General features: G+C 45.7%; 1 long non-coding RNA gene across 1 annotated transcript; it reads left to right on the top strand.

Annotated features, from left to right (window-relative positions):
* Window positions 1-4,412: 4,412 nt before the first annotated feature.
* On the top strand, window positions 4,413-6,284 carry LOC136337493 (uncharacterized). Its single transcript, XR_010731840.1, has 3 exons — window positions 4,413-4,494; window positions 4,847-4,898; window positions 6,184-6,284. It is a non-coding gene; the product is annotated as an uncharacterized lncRNA (long non-coding RNA).
* Window positions 6,285-21,426: the final 15,142 nt, after the last annotated feature.

The following is a 21,426-nucleotide window of genomic DNA, read 5'->3' as shown; positions in this document are numbered from 1 at the left end:
TGCCTTAGGGTGGAGAGCTTCACAGATGTCCATTTCACCTTTCCCCTGAGCATGGATTTCTTTTTTTCCCCCTTCTTTTTTCAAGTGAGAGAAGGGGAGATAGACTCTCACATGTGCCCCAACGGGATCCACCCAGCAACACTGTCTGGGCTGATACTTTACCCATCTGGGGCCATGCTCGCAGCCTAGCTAGTTGTAGTGCCTGAGGTGGAGGCTCCACAGAGCTATCCTCAGCACCTGGGGCCAATGTGCTTGAACCAATCAACCCATGACTATGGGAGGAGAAGAGAGAGAGAGAGAAGGGAGGGGCAGGGGGAAGGAGGGGAAGAAGCAGATTGTCATTTCTCCTGTATGCCCTGACTGAGAACTGAACCCAGGACATGCTAGGCTGACTCTCTACCACTGAACCAACCAGCCAGATCCACTGAGCATGGACTTGATTGTTCATATTCTCAAGTGGAACTCTCCTATTGTTGTGGATATTTACCTAATTGAGCTAAGATGGCAATGCCCAATATATATTCAGGTCGGGGCAAAATGAACATCTGATAGGACCTCTGGGGCAACCATCCAATTTGCATGCAGAGCAAGACTTACTTTGCCTTTATAGAACTAACCCCATAGCCATCTATAGCAGAAACATAGCACTTAAACTTATGGATATTACCATGGATCACAGTGCATTCTGCCCCAGTATCTACTAGAGCCAAGACCCATTTTTTATTCTGTGGAGCCCAGTGGGTGGTTAGTTGTATGTGGGGTCTTTGGCCCTGCACCATCCTTACCAAGGGACATCAGCCATTTCCCTAGTTCAGCTGCTCAGTTTCCTCCCTTAAAGGAGGAGTGGTTCGTTGCCTCCTGGTTCCCATCTGTGTGAGATCCTTACTTAGGTGGCAGCTTTTGAAACTGCTGTTAAGCTTTAGTTTCTACCACAGTTGTATTAAAACAGCATTTGGCTGTTTGTTGATTTTCTTTAATGGCATGCCTGCTTCATTAAGTCAAACCACAGTTGTTGGTGGACCCGATTGGGCACTTCTTGCCAGTCTTCACTCTTCTTGCTTGTTGGCCGAATATTGACCCATCTTCTGGCTCTCTCAGTTTCTCTTAAATCTGCGATTGCCTAGGCCACCTGATTCACCAGCTGTCTAATCATATGATTCAGGCTGCAGAATAATGTCTTTCATGCTACAAGTAAAGAACTCATTATCAGGCCCCTGGAAATCCTGTGCATAGATAGCATTTTTTATTCCTAACTGATCAATCCCTGCAGCTTTTCTATGGTCTGCCATTGGGGTAAGGAGGAGAGTAGATCACCTACCTTCGGCCAAGCTCCCTGGCATGCCCCCTGTATCTATGCCAGCAAGGAAACCACCCTTTCTTCATTCACAGCTCCACAGAAATGCTGTCTCAGAGTTGGTGGTGTGGTCATTGTGGCTAATTTAGACATTTCCTCCCCTGTCAGGAGGACACCTTCAGCACCTAAATCCCACAAACACAGCACCTAGACTACTACAGACTCCTCTTTCTGCCTATATCTGTTTCCTAACTCTCCTAACTCAGCTGAGTGAGCTGGCAGATCCTCTGGGTTCACCCCCTGCAGGCGTGACTGTTTTGCTTAATCTTTGTTACTACTGGTTGTCCTTGTGAGTCTGGTACTTCTATCATGTCCCCTTCTTCCTCCTCCATCAAGACGATGAATCTTCTGTGGGGTCCCAAGCCGTAGGATACCAATTTGCCTTGACCATGACCTCCTGGACTCCGTGGTATGGAACCTGTTTTCCTGTCAGTTTCGCTGCCCTGCCGGCTAAGGATTCTACCTTCTCTTCAATTTTGTGCAAACATTATGAGAGCCTTTTAGTAGTAGCTGCCTGTGCTAGGTGGACTTCCCTTTATAACTGGAGGACCTTCTCCAAATAATGGTTCCTAGTGGCCGGTGCTTATGCCGCTGACCACAGGAACCTCAAAGCGCACAAGAGGGACCAAGCCACAGTGGCCGCTGTAGCTGTAAATATTTCTTTTCCCTATCTATTCTCAGCCTCTCCTATAGCTCCAAGACTCAGCAGTTATTCTCAGGGCATCCTTGTACTCACGCACCTGTTCTTAAGTCTGCAAAGCTTGCACCAGCTGGCCCAAAGCATGTATACTTAGCCAACCCAACCTGGGATTTCCCCCAATGGAGTGTATCTTTCCCTTATATCATCCCTGGCTTTTGTGGAAATCCTGGTTACAGTGACAACTGTTGGAGGAAAGCCACAAAAGCCTAAATTCAGGATCAATTCCAAAGAACTGACACATAGGTTTTTTCAAATTCATGAGAGCTTTAAAAGGAGAAACTTATGCATAAAGGCAAAGCAGCTGCTCCCAGTAGTGGCAGGCTGGGAAAAAGCCACACCTCTCCCAGAACAGGGTCCCTCTTTATAGGGGGTTAACAGTAAAACCATCTGGCCACCCAAAAGAACAATGTGTTACTAAGTTAAGAGTTAAAAAATAACATCAGGCAGTTATTACTCTATACATTCATTAACCTCCCTGGGGTATGACATTTGTCTTTGTGTGGGCAGCACTGGTAGTTTCTGTGCAGTCGGCCAATTGTGACATTGCAGAATCACAGAGTTCAACACCCACAGAAAGTGAAGCTCTTCCCAGACTCCTTTGCTGCTGGAGTCATATTACATCTCCACAGTGAGTTCCCTTACACCTTGTATGGACACATACGAACTCTTAAAGAACAAAATTCAACCAAGTAAATTTGAAGATTTACATGGTTTTCTTTTTTCTTTTTTTCTAGAGAAAGAGACAGACAGAGAGCCAGGAAGGGAGAGAGATGATGAGAAACATCAACTCATAGTTACATCACTTTAGTTGTTCATTGATTGCTTCTCTTATGTGCCTTGACTGAAGGGCTCCAGCTGAACTAGTGACCCCAGCAACCTTGGGCTTAATCCAGTGACCTTAGGCTTCAAGCCAGTAACCATGAAGTCATGTCTATGATCCCACGCTCAAGCTGGATGAGCCTGTGCTCAAGCTGGCAACTTTGGGGTTTCCAACCTGGGTCCTCAGCATCCCAGGTCAACACTCTATCTACTGTAGTCAGCCTACTTGGCTTTATTAAACAATTCATGAGGCTGGAAGCAACTGGAAGGATGGTCCCAGGAGTTGTATAAAATGGAGGATTTTATAGGAGGAAGGGTGGGGCAAGAGTGCTATTAGAGAAAGAAAAGAGGATTTTGGTGAAGGAGAACAGGAACATCTTTAAGTTTAGGGAAGAGAGGGAAAGGATTTTATGTAGATTACCTCTTATTTCAATAGGATACAAGAGGGTCCATGTGACAGATTACCCTTCTGGTGCTGGACCAGGAAATCCTATACTGGTTGATTGAAATTGTGTTTCTTGGACAGGTTGAAATCGCAATTAAATCAGATATGAAATCTAGGTTTGTTTATCATGGACTGTTACTTGACTAATGCCATTTTGGGCCAGTGATGTGTTTTCTTTTTCTTTTTAAAAATTTCTCATTGAATTTATTGGAGTGACATTGCTTAATAAAATTATATAGATTTCAGGTATATAATTCTATATCATCTGTATACTGCATTGTGTGTTTACCACCTAACGTCAAATCTTCTGTCCATATATATGACCCCTTTACTACCTCCCCAGTTAGCTACTCATTTATTTCAGGTTTATGTCTAAATAAACCCTTTGTTCATTGATCTGCTTTATTACTTCTGTATTACTTCCTTTGTTCATAATTGTTCTTGGTAACTTAGACGTTTATTGTTTCTAAATGAATTTTAGAATGGGCCAGTGGACTCCTCCTGGTTTCTTTGCTTCTTTGTCCAAACTGGACTGGCACCCTCCCCGCTCCTCCTGAATCATCTGGTGTTTTTAATTTTTTATTTTTAGTAAGAGAGGGAGAGAGACATATAGAGAGAGGCACATAAAGAGAGAGAAACATCAAGTTGTTCCATATTCATTCTATCATTGTTTAACTCTTCTAGTGCCCTAACCGGGGATTGAACCTGTAACCTCAGCATGTCAGGAAAACCCTCTAACCAACTGAGTTACCTGGTGTGGGCCTCCTCTGTTGGTTTTTAATTGGTCTGGGTGTGGATTTTTAATATATCTTTGCACATGTAGAATTTATTCAAGGATGATTTTATTTATTGATTTTAGAGAGAGGGGAGAGAGAGAAAGAGTGTGGGTGGAGCAACAAGCATCAACTTGTAGTAGGTGCTTCTCGTATGTGCCTTGACCAGGCAAGCTTGATGTTTCAAACTGGCGACCTCAGCATTCCAGGTTGACACTTTATCACTGCATCACCACAGGTCAGGGTACTCTTAATTTCTCATTTCTGTGCTTGTTTCCCATTCAGCAAGGGGTTTACATAAACATTTCCCACAATATCTTCTCAGGAGAGGCCCCTGTTCATCCCAGAAGGAGTGGTGGCACGCAGGAAGAGGATGGAGGTTGTGGAGCCTCAGAGGAAGAGGGTAGGTCACTGTCAGCCTCACTGGGTTTACCTTTGAGGACGGGCAGAAAGGCTTTGTGACGAGGGCTGGAGACTTAGAGCATGAACAACCGACAGCACTGGTGTCCTCACCATTACGCTCTGTGAGAACACGTCATGGAACCCGACCAAGGTCCCTGTCCTCGTGTACGTGGCCCTCCAGGTGGTCACAACAGCTCTCCTTCTGGGAGTAGAAGCTGAGCGCCAGGTGTGGAGAGGCTTTGTTCTTTGGTCGGAGAGGAAGTTCTTTCACAGGAACAAGGAGCGGGCTCAGTGTTTCTGCACATGAAGGGTCAAATAGAGCTGATGATATCATTTTTTTTTTTTTATTGCAGGAACGAGATATTGAACTGGAACTGGGAGATGATTATACTTTGGATCTTCAGAGTAAGGGCCTGCATGTAACAGTTACTTTTAAATGCCAGTTACGTGGTAAGTGTTTCAGAAAAGTGTGAAAAGGCCCTGGCCAGTGGGCTCAGCGGTAGAGCGTCGGCCTGGCATGTGGGGGACCCGGGTTCGATTCCTGGCCAGGGCACATAGGAGAAGTGCCCATTTGCTTCTCCACCCCCCCCCCTCCTTCCTCTCTGTCTCTCTTTTCCCCTCCCGCAGCCAAGGCTCCATTGGAGCAAAGATGGCCCAGGTGCTGGGGATAGCTCCTTGGCCTCTGCCCCAGGCTCTAGAATGGCTCTGGTCGCGGCAGAGCAACGTCCCGGAGGGGCAGAGCATCACCCCCTGGTGGATCCCGGTCGGGCGCATAGGGAGTCTGTCTGACTGTCTCTCCCCGTTTCCAGCTTCAGAAAAAGAAAAAAAAAGAAAGAAAGAAAGAAAGAAAGAAAAGTGTGAAAAGGCTTTAATGAGCACAAGTCTTATAGCATTTTATTAATTTAATTTCTTTTTTCCCTTTTTTTTCTTTTTTGTATTTTTCTGAAGTGAGAAGTGGAGAGGCAGAGAGACAGACTCCCACATGGGCCTGACCGGGATCCACCTGGCATGTCCACTGGGGGACGATGCTCTCTCTTCCCCTCTGGGGCATTGCTCCGTTGTGAACAGAGCCATCCTCAGCACCCGGGCCAACTTTGCTCCAATGGAGCCATGGCTGTGGGAGGGGAAGAGAGAGAGAGAAAGAAAGGGGAGGGGGGATGTTGGAGAAGCAGATGGGTGCTTCTCCTGTGTGCCCTGGCTGGGAATCAAACCTGGGACATCCATATGCCTGACCAATGCTCTACCACTGAGCCAACCAGCCAGGGCCAATTTAATTTCTTAAAGATCGAAGGTTGCATGCTGGCAGGGCGCTGAGATTTTCTCCTTTCTGGGAATTGTCAATCACCTCAGATTGAGGGATTAGTTTTGTAGCTTTCACAGCAGATAAATATTAAGCCAGCCTGATAGGGTCAGTGATCTGTTACTCATTCATGACAGTTTACTTTTCATATATTTTATCAGTTTTATTTTTGTTTTATTCTGTGGTCTCTTCATCCTGAGGTACTGTTAGATATTGTGAAATATTTGGGGGTGAATCATTCATAAGCAGGTGGGTTTTGCTTACGTAGTGTTAAATACAAATGCCCTGATTTTACAGAGTGGCATGACGTGTGTAAGTTATAAGTTATTTTGGGCATGTGGTAGTTGTTACTCAAAACGACTGTAAACATAACTATTTTTTTAACTTTAGAGTGCTGGGACATAATAAATTCATCTGAAAAGTATGATAAGATACCCGAGATCTGGGAAGGCCATAATGTAGCTGATTACATCGACCCTGACATCTTGCAGGTTTGTGTCACTTGTTACATTCCATGGTGTTTATTTCTTTCCAACATGACCCCGAGAAGATAGAAGCACAACTTTCCGCTGGCCTCAGTGCTCAGGTCTGTGACTCGAGCACCGCTCTTGGCGCTCTTGCGTCTGTCGCTGTCGTTCCTCCTGCACCCAGGAGCCTCGCTGCCCCCAGTCACCCACAGCCCCCTGCTGTCGCATGTCCCAGCACTCCCCTCCCTGCCCATTGGCAGTGCTGCTCATTCTCCTCCTGCCCCAGGAGCCTCGCTGCCCCCAGTCACGACAGCCCGCTGCTGCCGCATGTCCCAGCGCGCCCCTCCCTGCCCATTGGCAGTGCTGCTCATTCTCCTCCTGCAGAGGCCTTTCCCTTCTCGGGCTCCTGCTCTCCCACCCTCTGCCCTTCTCAGCGGCGGCCTGCCTTTGTGGAGAACGTGGGGGCCTGGGTGTGAGTGCTGCTCTGGCTGTTCTCACGCAGTGCTGGTCAGCAGTGCCTGTGGGTGCAGCGCCTCAGGCCTGCTTTCTTGTCTTGTGCACTTTGCTCCATCACCAGTGTCTGCCTTGTATTCCAGTCCCCTCCCTGTGGCTTTTCCTTAGCATACGAGAGTCTGCAAGTCTTTCTCATCTGTAAAAATAAAACTCCTGTGTCCTCCTTTAGTTGCTATTCTGTCTTTCCTCAGTCAAGCTTTTTGTGTGTTATAGGTACTTTTCATTTTCTCATATTAGATAATCAGGGGGCTTAGGGGAGTCTTCCCCATTGGCCAAGGTGGCTGCGGGAGGAATTCTAACATCCTCCTATGAAAAGCTAGAAATATGAATGGATAGGGCCCAATTGTGCCAAAAGCTAGAAAGATAATTGGGTAGGAAAAAAAATCCCTATAAGAACTGCCAGACTTGAGCAGGAAAGGAAGATGATCTTTGAGCTGTGAGTCCACTATTCTATCAGGTCACAGCACCTGAATAAACCTCTTTCCTTTTGCACCAGCACTTGTTTCACAATTTTGACGTTTGTTGCAGCAGAGAGACGAACCTGTGTTTGCATTTTCAGTTACAGTTTAGAAAAATTTAGTCTCAGCTGACCTGTGGTGGCGCAGTGGATAAAGCTTAAACCTGGAACACTGAGGTCGCCGATTCAAAACCTGGGTTTGCCTGGTCAAGGCACATATGGGAGTTGATGCTTCCTGCTCCTCTCCTCTTCTCTCTCTCTCCTCTCTAAAATGAATAAATAAAATCTTAAAAAAAATTAGTCTCTTGGCCCTGGCCGGTTGGCTCAGCGGTAGAGCGTCGGCCTGGTGTGCGGGGGACCCGGGTTCGATTCCCGGCCAGGGCACATAGGAGAAGTGCCCATTTGCTTCTCCACCCTCCCTCCTTCCTCTCTGTCTCTCTTTTACCCTCCCGCAGCCAAGGCTCCATTGGAGCAAAGATGGCCCGGGTGCTGGGGATGGCTCCTTGGCTTCTGCCCCAGGCGCTAGAGTGGCTCTGGTCGTGGCGTAGCGACGCCCCCTGGTGGCAGAGCATCGTCCCTGGTGGGCGTGCCAGGTGGATCCCGGTCGGGCGCAGGCGGGAGTCTGTCTGACTGTCCCCGTTTCCAGCTTCAGAAAAAATACAAAAAAAAAGAAAAAAAATTAGTCTCTTAATTTTATTTAGATCCTTTGGATTGCTTGCAGTTTAAAAATTTATTTGCTGTGCCTCAAAGAATGTATGTTGATGTGTAAGAAATACACAACAAAAACAGAAGGATTTGCATCAGTAAAAAATACAAATGGAAAATGTTAGAACAAAACAAATTCATGTCATCCTTTCTTTAAAGTTTTATTACTTAAACTTTGATTTTAGTGAGTAAAACCTTTACATGGTGCTTTAATCAGCTTCAGTTTAGTTCTCAAATAACCCTGAGGTGCCACTGAGTCTCTGAACATGACAGGAACTTGGCTGCAAATTATTTGAAGCTGTTTTTCTGGAAGCCTGACAATTAGAAGGTGTTTCAGATACCTGTTAAAATTCTAATTTTTTGTTTGTTTGGTAAGTTATACCAGAACATATATACCTTTGTAAAGGAACCATTTCATATTCTGGATTATTTTCTCAAAACGGCTTCCCATAGCCTGACCAGGCGGTGGCACACAGTGGATAGAGTGTCAGACTGGGATGCGGAGGACCCAGGTTTGAGACCCCGAAGTCTTCAGCTGGGCTCATCTGGCTTGAGCAAAAAAGCTCACCAGCTTGGACCCAAGGTCACTGGCTCAAGCAAGGGGTCACTCGGTCTGCTGAAGGCCCGCGGTCAAAGCACATATGAGAAAGCAATCAATGAACAACTAAGGTGTCACAACGAAAAACTGATGATTGATGCTTCTCATCTCTCTCCGTTCCTGTCTGTCTGTCCCTATCTATCCCTCTCTCTGATTCTCTCTCTCTGTCCCTGTAAAACAAACAAACAAACAAAAAACAAACCCAAAAAAGAACCCAAGAAACAAAATGGCTTCCCAGAAGTGAATAAAGAAAACAAAGGGTTACATTTGGTGAAGTTTCTTTCCCAAAGGGCTCAGAGGATTTGTATTTTCATCAGCAAGAGTGAGAGGGCTCTGGGCACGTGGAGTCTTAGTTAACGTGCACGCACGTGTAGCTTCTGACTTCTGGGGCTTAGGAAGTGCTGGGCTTACTCCTGCCTGCCGTTTGAGGGAGGTGCTGGGCTTACTCCTGCCTGCCGTGTGAGGGAGCTGGGTTATCTTTAGTTTCAGACAGGTGGGGAGGGTGACCCTCGCACCCATAGAGAGCAGGAGCAGAGCTGACAACAGGGTGGGGGCTACAGAAGAACCTGTTGGTGGCCACCTGCTTGTTGTCCTTGCTGACCCTCAGGGCTGAGAGCTTTCTGAAGGCCATCACGGTGTTCAGCTATATTACTGTTGTGAAAACAGGTGTGTAAGTCTTGCTCACTTGCATTTTGCATGAGTGCAAGGCTACAGCTACTTTCCCTCAGGGCACTGTTGGCAGATCACTGGCTGGCCACCATGAGGTAGATCGTTTGCCCACCATTGTGAGGGGCCATTTTCCTGAACGCTTGCCTGCTGTCAAGGAGAGGTTTTCCCTGCCTGTTTGCTTGCCCACTGTTGTGAGAATCTATTAAACAGGAATGACCCAACAGTTTCCGGTTCTGCAGTTCCTCTTTGTGAGGACCCTGCTGCGTGCTAGAGCCTGGAGCCTCTGCTCAGTAGCTCTGCCAAAGGACATGACCCGGTCGTGGGAGCACATTCACAGTTGTCCCCAGTTATACAACCTGCTGACTTATCTATAGTTTACTTCAGCAGAAGGAGGGGCGCATGCCCGAATCCTCCTGCACTGTATAAAACTGACCTTAGAAGATAAAGTGCGTAACAGCTTCTGTACTCCTTTCTCCCCATGTCGACTCCTCAATGCAGTCTTTTCCTTTGGCACCACCTCACCTCCCAAGGGGCCCTCGGACCCTGGCTCTCTTCTGTCTGCCTGAATCCAGTGTGAACCTGCCTGGCCTCAACCACCGGCATTACAATCTCCCAAAATGGAGGAATAAAGAAGAGAGAATTCTATGTCTGAAATTCAAATTGTGATAAGCTAATAATTGAGGTTAAAGGGAAACATAGCTGAGAGGGCAGCCCTAAGTAATTTATTTATTTTTAGCCAGAGAGAGGAAAAAGAGAGAGACAGGCAGGAAGGGAGAGAGATGAGAAGCATCAACTCATAGTTGCAGTGCCTTAGTTGTTCATTGATTGCTTTCTCATACGTGCCTTGACCGGGGGGGGGGGGGGGGGGGGGGGAGGGCTTCAGTTGAGCAATTGACCCCTTGCTTTAAGCCAGTGACCTTGGGCTTCAATACAGCGACCATGGCATCATGTTTATGATCCCATGCTTGAGTCAGCAACCCCATGCTCAAGCTGGTAAGCCTGTGTGCAAGTTGGCAACCTTGAGGTTTCGAACCTGGTTCCCCAGCATCCCAGGCTGACACTCTACCCACTGAACCACCACTTGGTCATAGCCTAGGTAAATTTTTTAAAAAGGAGTAAAATTAACTTTGTAACAGAGAGCAGCTGTGTTAAGTGAAACAACATTTGACCAATAATTAATGTGAAATTAACTATTGTTCAGTAGCTAACATGTTTTATGTTTTCTTCTCCTTTGTAGATGGTGATGAAAGCCAAGACTATGATGAAGAGTGCTCAGAAGAGATGAATCGCTTGGGGGAAGAAAGGAAAGGCAGACAGACATGTGTTTTATGTGAAACCTAAGTAGTTAGTCTCTGGGAAGAGGAAAGCTGGTAAGAAGGATAGGAGAAGCCCTGGCCGGTTGGCTCAGTGGTAGAGCGTTGGCCTGGTGTGCAGGAGTCCCGGGTTCAATTCCCAGCCAGGGCACACAGGAGAAGTGCCCATCTGCTTCTCCACCCCTCCCCCTCTCCTTCCTCTCTGTCTCTCTCTTCCCCTCCTGCAGCCAAGGCTTCATTGGAGCAAAGTTGGCCTGGGCACTGAGAATGGCTCCATGGCCTCTGCCTCAGGCGCTAGAATGGCTCTGGTTGCAACAGAGCGACGCCCCAGATGGGCAGAGCATCGCCCCCTGGTGGGCATGCCGGGTGGATCCTTCTCAGCTGAAAGAGTTTGACTACCAGGGGTCTCAAACTCGCGGCCCATGGGCCGCATGCGGCCCGCCCACCAATTTTGTGTGGCCGCAGACTGACCCACAGACTAATCCACAAAGTTTGATTAGTCTGCAGGCCGCACAAAATTGGTGGGCGGGCCGCGCGCGGGCCGTGAGTTTGAGACCCCTGGACTAGACTGTTTGTTTCCTGACTTGATATGGTATGATATCAGAAATTTGGAGCCGTGATCTGCAAGCTGGAAATAATAGAAAAAATACTAAAGCACCTGTTGCTTCCTCAAAACTATGGTTAACGATACAGGTGTAAGATTTTTTTTTTTTTTTTTTTTTTGTATTTTCCTGAAGCTGGAAACGGGGAGGCAGTCAGACAGACTCCCGCATGTGCCCGACCGGGATCCACCCGGCACACCCACCAGGGGGCGATGCTCTGCCCATCTGGGGCGTCACTCTGTCATGACCAGAGCCACTCTAGCGCCTGGGGCAGAGGCCAAGGAGCCATCCCCAGCGCCCGGGCCATCTTTTGCTCTAATGGAGCCTTGACTGCGGGAAGGGAAGAGAGAGAGAGGAAGAAGAGGGAGAAGCAAATGGGCGCCTCTCCTGTGTGCCCTGGTCAGGAATCGAACCTGGGACTTCCGCACGCCAGGCCGACGCTCTACCACTGAGCCAACCGGCCAGGGCCGGTGTAAGAAATTTTTATTGCTGTATAACATTACAGATATTTTGAGGAGACTCATTTCTGCATTTGGTGGATTTTTTTAAAATTTTTATTTATTTATTAATTTTTATAGAGACAGAGAGAGAGTCAGAGAGAGGGATAGACAGGGACAGACAGACAGGAATGAAGAGAGATGAGAAGCATCAATCATTCGTTTTTCATTGCGCGTTGCAACACCTTAGTTCAGGGGTCTCAAACTCGCGGCCCACCCACCAATTTTGTGCGGCCCACAGACTAATCAAACTTCGTGGATTAGTCTGCGGGCTGCACAAAATTGGTGGGCGGGCCACATGCGGCCCGCAGGCCGCGAGTTTGAGACCCCTGCCTTAGTTGTTCATTGATTGCTTTCTCACATGTGCCTTGACCGCGGACCTTCAGCAGACTGAGTAACCCCTTGCTGAGCCAGCGACATTGGGTCCAAGCTGGTGAGCTTTTGCTCAAACCAGATTAGCCCGCGCTCAAGCTGGTGATCTTGGGGGTCTCCAACCTGGGTCCTCTGCATCCCAGTCCGACGCTTTATCCACTGCGCCACCGCCTGGTCAGGCTGGACTTTTTTTTTTAAGTAAGATGAGGGGACATAGACTGACTTCCACATATGCCTTGACCAGGATTCACCTGGCAACCCCTGTCTGGGGTCAATACTCGAATCAACTGAGCCACTGGCTGGGAGAGGGGAAGAGAGAGAGAAGGGGGAGAGGAAGGGAATGAGAAGCAGGTGATCACTTCTCATGTGTACCCTGACTGGGAATCAAACCTGGGATGTTCCCACGCTGAGCCAATGCTCTAAACACTGAGCTCTAAACACATAGCCAGGGCCTAGGGACTTTTGATTGTGTTAGATTTGTAGAACTGGAAAGATTTATTGGTGTGATTGTTGTTTTTGATGCAGAAAATCTTACTGTCTTCAGCAAGAGGTAACTGGTTTGGTTCCTGCTTGTGAATAGTCCTTTCTTGCGAAGACAGTGGCTTGTAGCTGTGGGCAGAAGCCGCTGGCCCTGCTGTGCAATACAGGTTGTGGGGATGTCATATGCCAGCACTAAATTATTTGCTAGTCCTGTTGTACAATGTATCATTGTAACCTGTCTTCAACTGTTTCTATTCAAAATAAACTTCTAAATGAAAGTAGTATTGATTATTTAGTTGTTTTTTTTTTCTAGTTTGGTTTAGTTACAAATTACTCTCAATTTGGCCAAGGAAAAATGGAGTAAGACTTGTTTTTTATAAAGAAAAAATACTTTTTTTGTGTGGAGTAAAATGTAGCCTAAGGCAGGCTCTACAGCAACTACATGTGGGCATCTCCTGTTTTAGTAGTCCGTTGCTGAAAATCATGTGTTGAGTAAAACACAAACACTCCAACCCTACTACTGCAAAAGCATCTCCTGGGGGTCTGTTTCCAATTATATTAAATGGAAATTATTGTGAGGTACGTGTCATATCAAAACCCCCATGCAAGTACAATGTAGGAAATCAACATGTTAGAATATTAAGTGTCTAAAACATCACTTCTTGACCACAAAACTGTGCTGTTATTACCACTTTCCTTGTATGAAGCTACAAGTTCTCTCGGAGCACTTTCTGCCTAATTATACCTGTGCATGACAGTCCTCTAGTGTTTTGCTATATACTGCAAGTTCTTGAATTATGTCATTTCATTATGAGATGCCATCATTTTTTTATAGGCCACTAGCTGGCCTTCAATCACAGCCATTCTCTCTTAACTGGCAGGCTCAGTGTCCTCTCTAAATTCTTGCCCTGTGTGACCCTCTGCAGCACTTGACAGTCAATCCTCTCCCTCTGTACACTTTTCTTTTTAGGAGTCTGTGCCTCTATGATCGAGCCCCAACCTCAATTTTCATCCTATTTTTCAACATTTATGGATTGTCTATGATAACCCATATTTTATATTACATATATAAATGTGGATTACATGGTAACCTTTACCATACCAAATGTTTTGCTATTCCCTCCTTTGCCTCATTCTGATTTCTGTTAGAATCCATTTTTCAAGGTCCAATTTATGTGCCCAACACTCATGAAACTTTTGCCAATATCCCAGGAAGATTTAACCCAATTTTTATCAACTTGGGCTCCTAATAAGGTTGTGACTGCAGCGTCCCTTCTCCAAAGGCAGCACAGAGATTGACACCACTGCTGATGTAGACAGTGAGACTCGGTCACCTTGGCAGAGCAAATGCAGCCACGGATCTCGTGTGAACTGTTTCAAGGAAACTACACCGATGGGCAGTGAGGCTGGAATTTCACACCATTGTCACAAACCACACAATATTTTCTTCTCTCTCTGGCCCTGCAAACCACTAAAACTGAACAACCATTCTTGGTTCACAGGACATAACATACAGTGGGGCCAGATTTAGGCCACAGGTCCAGACTGTTTTACAGCCTCAGATCTTTATTGGTGAACAGTGTTGTTATGAAATTAATTGTAACTCATGGAGTCCTTTGCAGGGTCTTGAAAGTGTCATGGGTTTATAGACCACTCTTGAGAACTGCTGGTGTAGTGGGAAGCCCATCAAATACAGAAGACCTGACTTTGTTTCTATATTGACTTTGCTACTTGTTGCTGAGTAATGGATGGCTAGAATTACTCATCACCTTAGTCCAGGGGTCGGGAACTTTTTTGGCTGAGAGAGCCATGAATGCCACATATTTTAAAATGTAATTCTGTGACAGCCATACAACGACCCGTGTACATCCCGGAGGACAGCTGTGATTGGCTCCAGCCACCCGCAACCATGAACATGAGCGGTAGGAAATGAATGGATTGTAATATATGAGAATGTTTTATATTTTTAACGTTATTACTTTTTTTTATTAAAGATTTGTCTGTGAGCCAGATGCAGCCATCAAAAGAGCCACATCTGGCTCGCGAGCCATAGGTTCCCGACCCCTGACTTAGTCTGTAATAGAAGAGAGCTTAGCTAGTCTTTAGTTCTCTTCCAGTTTAAATCTGCCTGCATTATTTACTGTGTTAGGAGCTTTTTACCTATATTTTTTCACATTATCCTTACCCGTAAATGGTATCCCCACTGATATGAAGAAACTGAAGTTCAGAGATGACTTTCATTTATGTTCCCCTTTATAACATAACTAGGCTCATGTTACCAAAACTCTAGAGTTAGCTTATATAGCACAGTGTTCACATTCAAGCCCTCTACTTTTTTTTATTATTGTTTTTGTCTTTTTTATTATAAATAAATTTTTATTAATGTTAATGGGGTGACATAAATAAATCAGGGTACATATATACAAAGAAAACATGTCCAGGTTACCTTGTCATTCAATTATGTTGCATACCCATCACCCAAAGTCAGATTGTCCTCTGTCACCTTCTATCTAGTTTTCTTTGTGCCCCTCCCCCTCCCCATCCCCTCTCCTTCCTTCCCTCCCCCCCCTAACCACCACACTCTTGTTCATGTCTCTTAGTTTCGTTTTTTATGTGCCATCTATGTATGGAATAATGCAGTTCTTGTTTTTTTCTGATTTACTTATTTCACTTCGTATAATGTTATCAAGATCCCACCATTTTGTTGTAAATGATCCGATGTCATCATTTCTTATGGCTGAGTAGTATTCCATAGTGTATATGTGCCACATCTTCTTCATCCAGTCTTCTATTGAAGGGCTTTTTGGTTGTTTCCATGTCTTGGCCACTGTGAACAATGCTGCAATGAACATGGGGCTACATGTGTCTTTACGTATCAATGTTTCTGAGTTTTTGGGGTATATACCCAGTAGAGGGATTGCTGGGTCATAAGGTAGTTCTATTTTCAGTTTTTTGAGGAACCACCATACTTTCTTCCATAATGGTTGTACTACTTTACATTTCCACCAACAGTGAATGAAGGTTCCTTTTTCTTCACAGCCTCTCTAACATTTGCTATTACCTGTCTTATTGATAATAGCTAATTTAACAGGTGTGAGGTGGTATCTCATTGTAGTTTTGATTTGCATTTCTCTAATAACTAATGAAGATGAGCATCTTTTCATATATCTGTTGGCCATTTGTATTTCTTCCTGAAGCCCTTTACTTTGAAGATTTCACGTTATGTGAAATGTTGACATCATAGTGGTAACAATGATGTTCCTATCAGGAAATTTTTTGTTTGTTTGTTTGTTTGTTTTTTTTGTTTGTTTGTTTTTGCAGAGGCAGAGATAGACAGGGACAGACAGACAGGAACAGAGAGAGATGAGAAGCATCAATCATCAGTTTCTCATTGCGCGTTGTGACTTCTTAGTTGTTCATTGATCGCTCTCTCACATGTGCCTTAACCGTGGGCCTTCAGCAGACCGAGTAACCCCCTGCTGGAGCCAGGGGCCTTGGGTCCAAGCCGGTGAGCTCCTTGCTCAAGCCAGATGAGCCCGCGCTCAAGCTGGCGACCTCGGGGTCTCGAACCTGGGTCCCCCCGCATCCCAGTCCGATGCTCCATCCACTGCGCCACCACCTGGTCAGGCGCTATCAGGAAATTTTTGTATATCATCTTGATACATGTGGGAAAATTCAGAATTCAGACTGCCCATGAATGGAAATCTATTGTATATGCTTAGGCCTTCTTATGAAATTCAGATTCATATAGTGTTTTGGTTTTTAGTTAGTTTTAAGTTCACTCCAGAGCTGTTTGAGTATTTGGTTTCTGTACGGTTAATATTAACAAGAAGAGAAAAAATAGGAGTTAGTTCTGGCTTAGCTTCTTACACTGTGACCTTGGGCTAGTTACTACATATATTGGAGCACCTTTTCCTTAATACATTCAAAATATTAACCTTATACTGTCTGAGTGTTTTCTTCCTTGGGCATAAGGATACCAGCTGGACTGCTTCTCTAGTCCAGATGTCAGGCCTTGAGAACCAGATCAAATGCAGGAGACCACATCCCTGGCTGCAGAGCACTCAAACCCAATCCAAGTCCTTGAGAAAAATAGGGCAAAGCCAGAGACCTTATTTTAAGGATGGCAAATGTACCAAGGCCCAGTAAAGAATAGGACTTGAAGCTGAGAAGGACACGTAGCCACATTCCTGTCCCATCCCTAGCTAGCCCTGAGCACCCTATTAGAGAGGCCTGTAAACAAGGGTTTGAAGCAGACTTGGTGTTCGAGGCCCTCTGTCTTTTCCGGTTGTCTGGCAATTTGATTACAGACACTTCAGTTCACTTCAGTCCTTGTCTCTGTGTATTAGCTTCATAGCGACAAGATGCATGAGTTCTGTCTTGTTCTGGTGACAATTTCCGGTGACTGATGGGACAACTGCAAGACCTCTGGTAAGTTCTTATTGGCAGGGTCCAGTAGGCTGCCTGGATGGGGGGCCTTGAGACTGAGAACGTGGAATTCCCCTGAAGCTGCCGAGTCCATATTTACTCGGGAATCTAGCCATCTCTGCCTCCCAGTTTCCTCCATCACCACTGCTCGAGACTAAACTGAGAAGTGCCTGTCTGGTCTGGTTGCATGCTAATTCCTGGGTTGCGAGTTATTGTGTGGAATTTAGAAGTACCTCTCTGTGTTCTGGTTTCTGGTGTTTATGACCTAGGCTGGTCATCAGGTTAAGGTGCCTTCTGGTTTTTGGTTTTACCGGGCTCTGTCTGGTAAGAATGGAATAAAGCCTCTGTTCCTGCAAACAGCCTTTTGGGGCAAATTCTGGCTGATTGGCTGACCAATGCTTATGAATCTATGGAGTGATATCAACTTTGGATACCCAAAATGTAGTTTTTTTGAGGCCTAAATTAATGTTTTTGCATGCAAAATAAGAAAACGCTGGCTTTAAAATTAAAGTAAATAAATGGAAAGCATTCTGATTATATATACTCTGTAAAGGAGTCGCATTCCTGTACTTAGATACTCTGGACATCGCTGCTTTGAAATCGTAATAATTGAGGAGTGCTCATTTATACTTAAATAGAATGGAATTTTAGATCCTGAACTTGTTTCTTATTTTCATGTCCTTTAAGTTCTTGCCATGCTAAGTGTTATTTATGCTCTGTGTTTGTTCTTTTCAGTGTGGGGGTGGGGCGGAATAGCAACTCTGCTATGTGGCTTGGTTAGGTTTTATTTTTGTGTCATGCCTGTGTCCCTGTATTGAATTTGTCTTGTTTCTATGTGGAATTGTACTCATGTCTGTAAAATATTTATAGGAGGAGTCACTTTCAGTTTTAGAGCTCTCATCTGTCTATCAATCTGTCTGTCTGAAATTCTTGCTGTTCTGTGCACACCAGGAATCGTCTGGTTCCACTGTCTAGGCTCTGCAACACTAGTTGGTGTGAAGTAAGATTCTAAGACTAGTGTCTCAGTTCCTGCTTCTGGAGAATTTGGTTTGTACATTCTTATTTGTTTGAGCTTTGCCTTTGTTTTGGACCTTGTTCAGGTTTTATTTCTTTTTTCTTTTCTTTTTTTTGGGGGGGGCAGAGGAGAAATAGAGACATGTACCCCAACTGGGATCCACCCGGCAACCTCTTGGGCTGATGCTCAAATCAATTGAGCTATCCTCAGTTCCTGAGGATGACGCTTGGATCAACTGAGCTATCCTCAGAGCCGGGGGCTGATGATCAAACCAATCCAGCCACTGGCTGTTAGAGGGGAAGAGAGAGAGAGAAAGGGGAGAGGGAAAGTAAAAGAAGCAGATGGTCGCTTATCATATCTGCCCTGACTGGGGATTGAACTCAGGATGTCCACATGCCAGGCCAATGTTCTATACACTGAGCAAACTGGCCAGGGCTGGATTTTGCTCAGGTTTTAAAATAGGTAGCTCACCTTTGGCAGAGAATAAGACTGGTCAACCTATAGCTATAAGTAAATGACTAATCAAAACTGTGTTATGCACCAGCTTTCATGTTGTTCCATATTGAGGATTGTACTCAGAAAGGAAATAAATCAGTGGTTTAAAATGGGGGAAAAGCCCTGGCCAGATAGCTCAGTTGATTAGAGCATTATCCTGGAATGCAGAGGTTGCCAGTTTAATCCCTGGTCAGGGCACATACAGGAACAGATTGGTGTTCCTGTTTCTCCCTCTTCCTTCCTCTCTCTAAAATTAATAAAATAATGCCCTGGCTGGTTGGCTCAGCGGTAGAGCGTTGGCCTGGCGCGCAGGAGTCCCAGGTTCGATTCTCAGCCAGGGCACACAGGAGAAGCACCCATTTGCTTCTCCACCCCTCCCCCTCTTCTTCTTCTCTGTCTCTCTCTTCCCCTCCTGCAGCCAAGGCTCCATTGGAGCAAAGATGGCCCGGGCGCTGGGGATGGCTCTGTGGCCTCTGCCTCAGGCGCTAGAGTGGCTCTGGTCGCAACATTGCGACACCCAGGATGGGCAGAGCATCACCCTCTGGTGGGCAGAGCTTCACCCCTGGTGGGCGTGCCAGGTGGATCCCGGTGGGCGCATGCGGGAGTCTGTCTGACTGCCTCCCCGTTTCCAGCTTCGGAAAAATGAAAAAAATAAAATAAAATAAAATGGCAAAAATAAAATAAAATAAAATAAAATAAACATTTAAAAAATGGGGGGAAAAAATCTCATTCCCTTTCCACACAGTAAAACTCAGGAAAAAAAGAAAGAGGGAGTCTTTTAAGCATCTTAGAGCCTTCTCTTGGAGGTCCAGAAATTATTGTGGTCCTGGGCACAATAGGGGCTTTATTTAATACCACCCCAAACCTTATGCAGGCTATGGGATAGATGGGGTGATAGCACAACCTTCATATGAAGGGAAAAATGTGTCCTTTTAAAAACGTAAGTGGCTCCTAGTAGCTTGTACATGGTATCTCCCCTCCTTCCTCCAGCCTCGCTTGAAAAGTTATCAAAGACAAATGAAAAACCTTGCCTTTTCTAGAACTATTAATACTGTTAATTTGTATGGTTTATAAAATTAGGGCCTGGCCAGTTGGTTCAGCGGCTAGAGCGTCGGTGTGTCATGTGGACATCCCAGGTTTGATCCCCAGTCAGGGCACATAAGAGAAGCACCATCTACTTTTCTTGTCCTCCCTCTCCCCCTTTTCTCTCTCTTCCTCTCTTGTAGCCGGTGGATCACCTGATTCGAGTGTTGGCCCTGGGCACTGAGGATACTCAGTGGATTTGAGCATCGGCCCCAGACAGGGGATGCCGGGTGAATCCCAGTCAGGGTGCAGTGGAAGTCTGTCTCTCCAGCTCCCCTCCTCTCACTTAAAAAATAAAATAAAATAAAATAAAAATAATTTCAAATATGTTATTAGAATCAGGTGGTTTGGAAAAACATTTGATATTACTACTAGTTTAATTAATGTCTTTTAAAGTTCTTCACAGAAAATATGGATTTCTGAAGATAAATTTCAAGCCATACCTCTAAATTGGATGAAGATTTATGGAACTCTTAGAAATAACTGGATTCATAGATATACTGATGAATAGTCAGGATAAACAGATATTGATTGAGACTAGATGAACTGAGAATTAGTATTTTCTTTATTCTGTTAAAAATATTGATTTTTGGGCCCTGGCCAGTTGGCTCAGCAGTAGAGCGTTGGCCTGGCGTGCGGGGGACCCGGGTTCGATTCCCGGCCAGGGCACATAGGATAAGCGCCCATTTGCTTCTCCACCCCCACCCCCCTCCTTCCTCTCTGTCTCTCTCTCTTCCCCTCCCGCAGCCAAGGCTCCATTGGAGCAAAGATGGCCCGGGCGCTGGGGATGGCTCCTTGGCCTCTGCCCCAGGCGCTAGAGTGGCTCTGGTCGTGGCAGAGCGACGCCCCGGAGGGGCAGAGCATCGCCCCCTGGTGGGCAGAGCATCGCCCCTGGTGGGCGTGCCGGGTGGATCCCGGTCGGGCGCATGCGGGAGTCTGCCTGACTGTCTCTCCCCGTTTCCAGCTTCAGAAAAATACAAAAACAAAACAAAAATATTGATTTCTGAATCTTTTTGGTTTTCAGATACAAGAAAACTTGTTTCTTAAAATAATTTAGTGAAGTATATCTTTATAAGCATTATTAGGGCATTTATATGTTTTCCTCTCTACTTGATCCCCCCAGAATCTGGCAACTCTTAATGAGTAATATTGTAATGATAGTATATTTGTTTACATAAATCCAATAAGAATCTGTTCTCTTTATAAGTCACATAAAGCCAATTTTCAATTTTGATTTTATTAACCAAGACGTTGACTGGAATTGTACGTCTGGAAAGGACATGCCTGGACTCTGGATGTCACCAGAAAGTCATGTGGAATTGAGACTGAGTTTTGAAAGCTGGTAACGCCCATTGGAGACAGGGCCTAGTACCTTACTTACACATGGTCACGGCATCTCTCTAGGTAAGGAGTGAAGATTTCTTTCCTGAAAGATGGCAAGAAAGGAGCCTCAAGACATTTTGGGAGACCTCAAGAGCTTGAGGAATTCACCCAGACTTTCAGGTATTGCAGGCCAAGCCTGCTGGCAACTGTGTGGCTTGGCTTTCTAAATTAAAAACATTTTTTTTGCCCTGAGGGGCTAATTAAAGCTTAATCTGAAGATTATAAAATTCCAGCAAGCAGATTTTTTTGTGTGTGTGTGTATTTTTCCGAAGCTGGAAACAGGGAGGCAGTCAGACAGACTCCCGCATGCGCCCGTCCGGGATCCACCTGGCATGCCCACCAGGGGCGATGCTCTGCCCATCTGGGGGATGCTCTGCCCATCTGGGGCGTAGCTCTGCTACAATCAGAGCCATTCTAGTGCCTGAGGCAGCGGCCACAGAGCCATCCTCAGTGCCCGGGCAAACTCCAATGGAGCCTTGGCTGCGGGAGGGGAAGAGAGAGACAGAGAGGAAGGAGAGGGGGAGGGGTGGAGAAGCAGATGGGCGCCTCTCCTGTG

This window comes from Saccopteryx bilineata, chromosome 5 (genome assembly GCF_036850765.1).
Source record: "Saccopteryx bilineata isolate mSacBil1 chromosome 5, mSacBil1_pri_phased_curated, whole genome shotgun sequence".
NCBI classification, from domain to species: domain Eukaryota; kingdom Metazoa; phylum Chordata; class Mammalia; order Chiroptera; family Emballonuridae; genus Saccopteryx; species Saccopteryx bilineata.
This window is presented reverse-complemented; position numbering and strand designations above follow the sequence as displayed.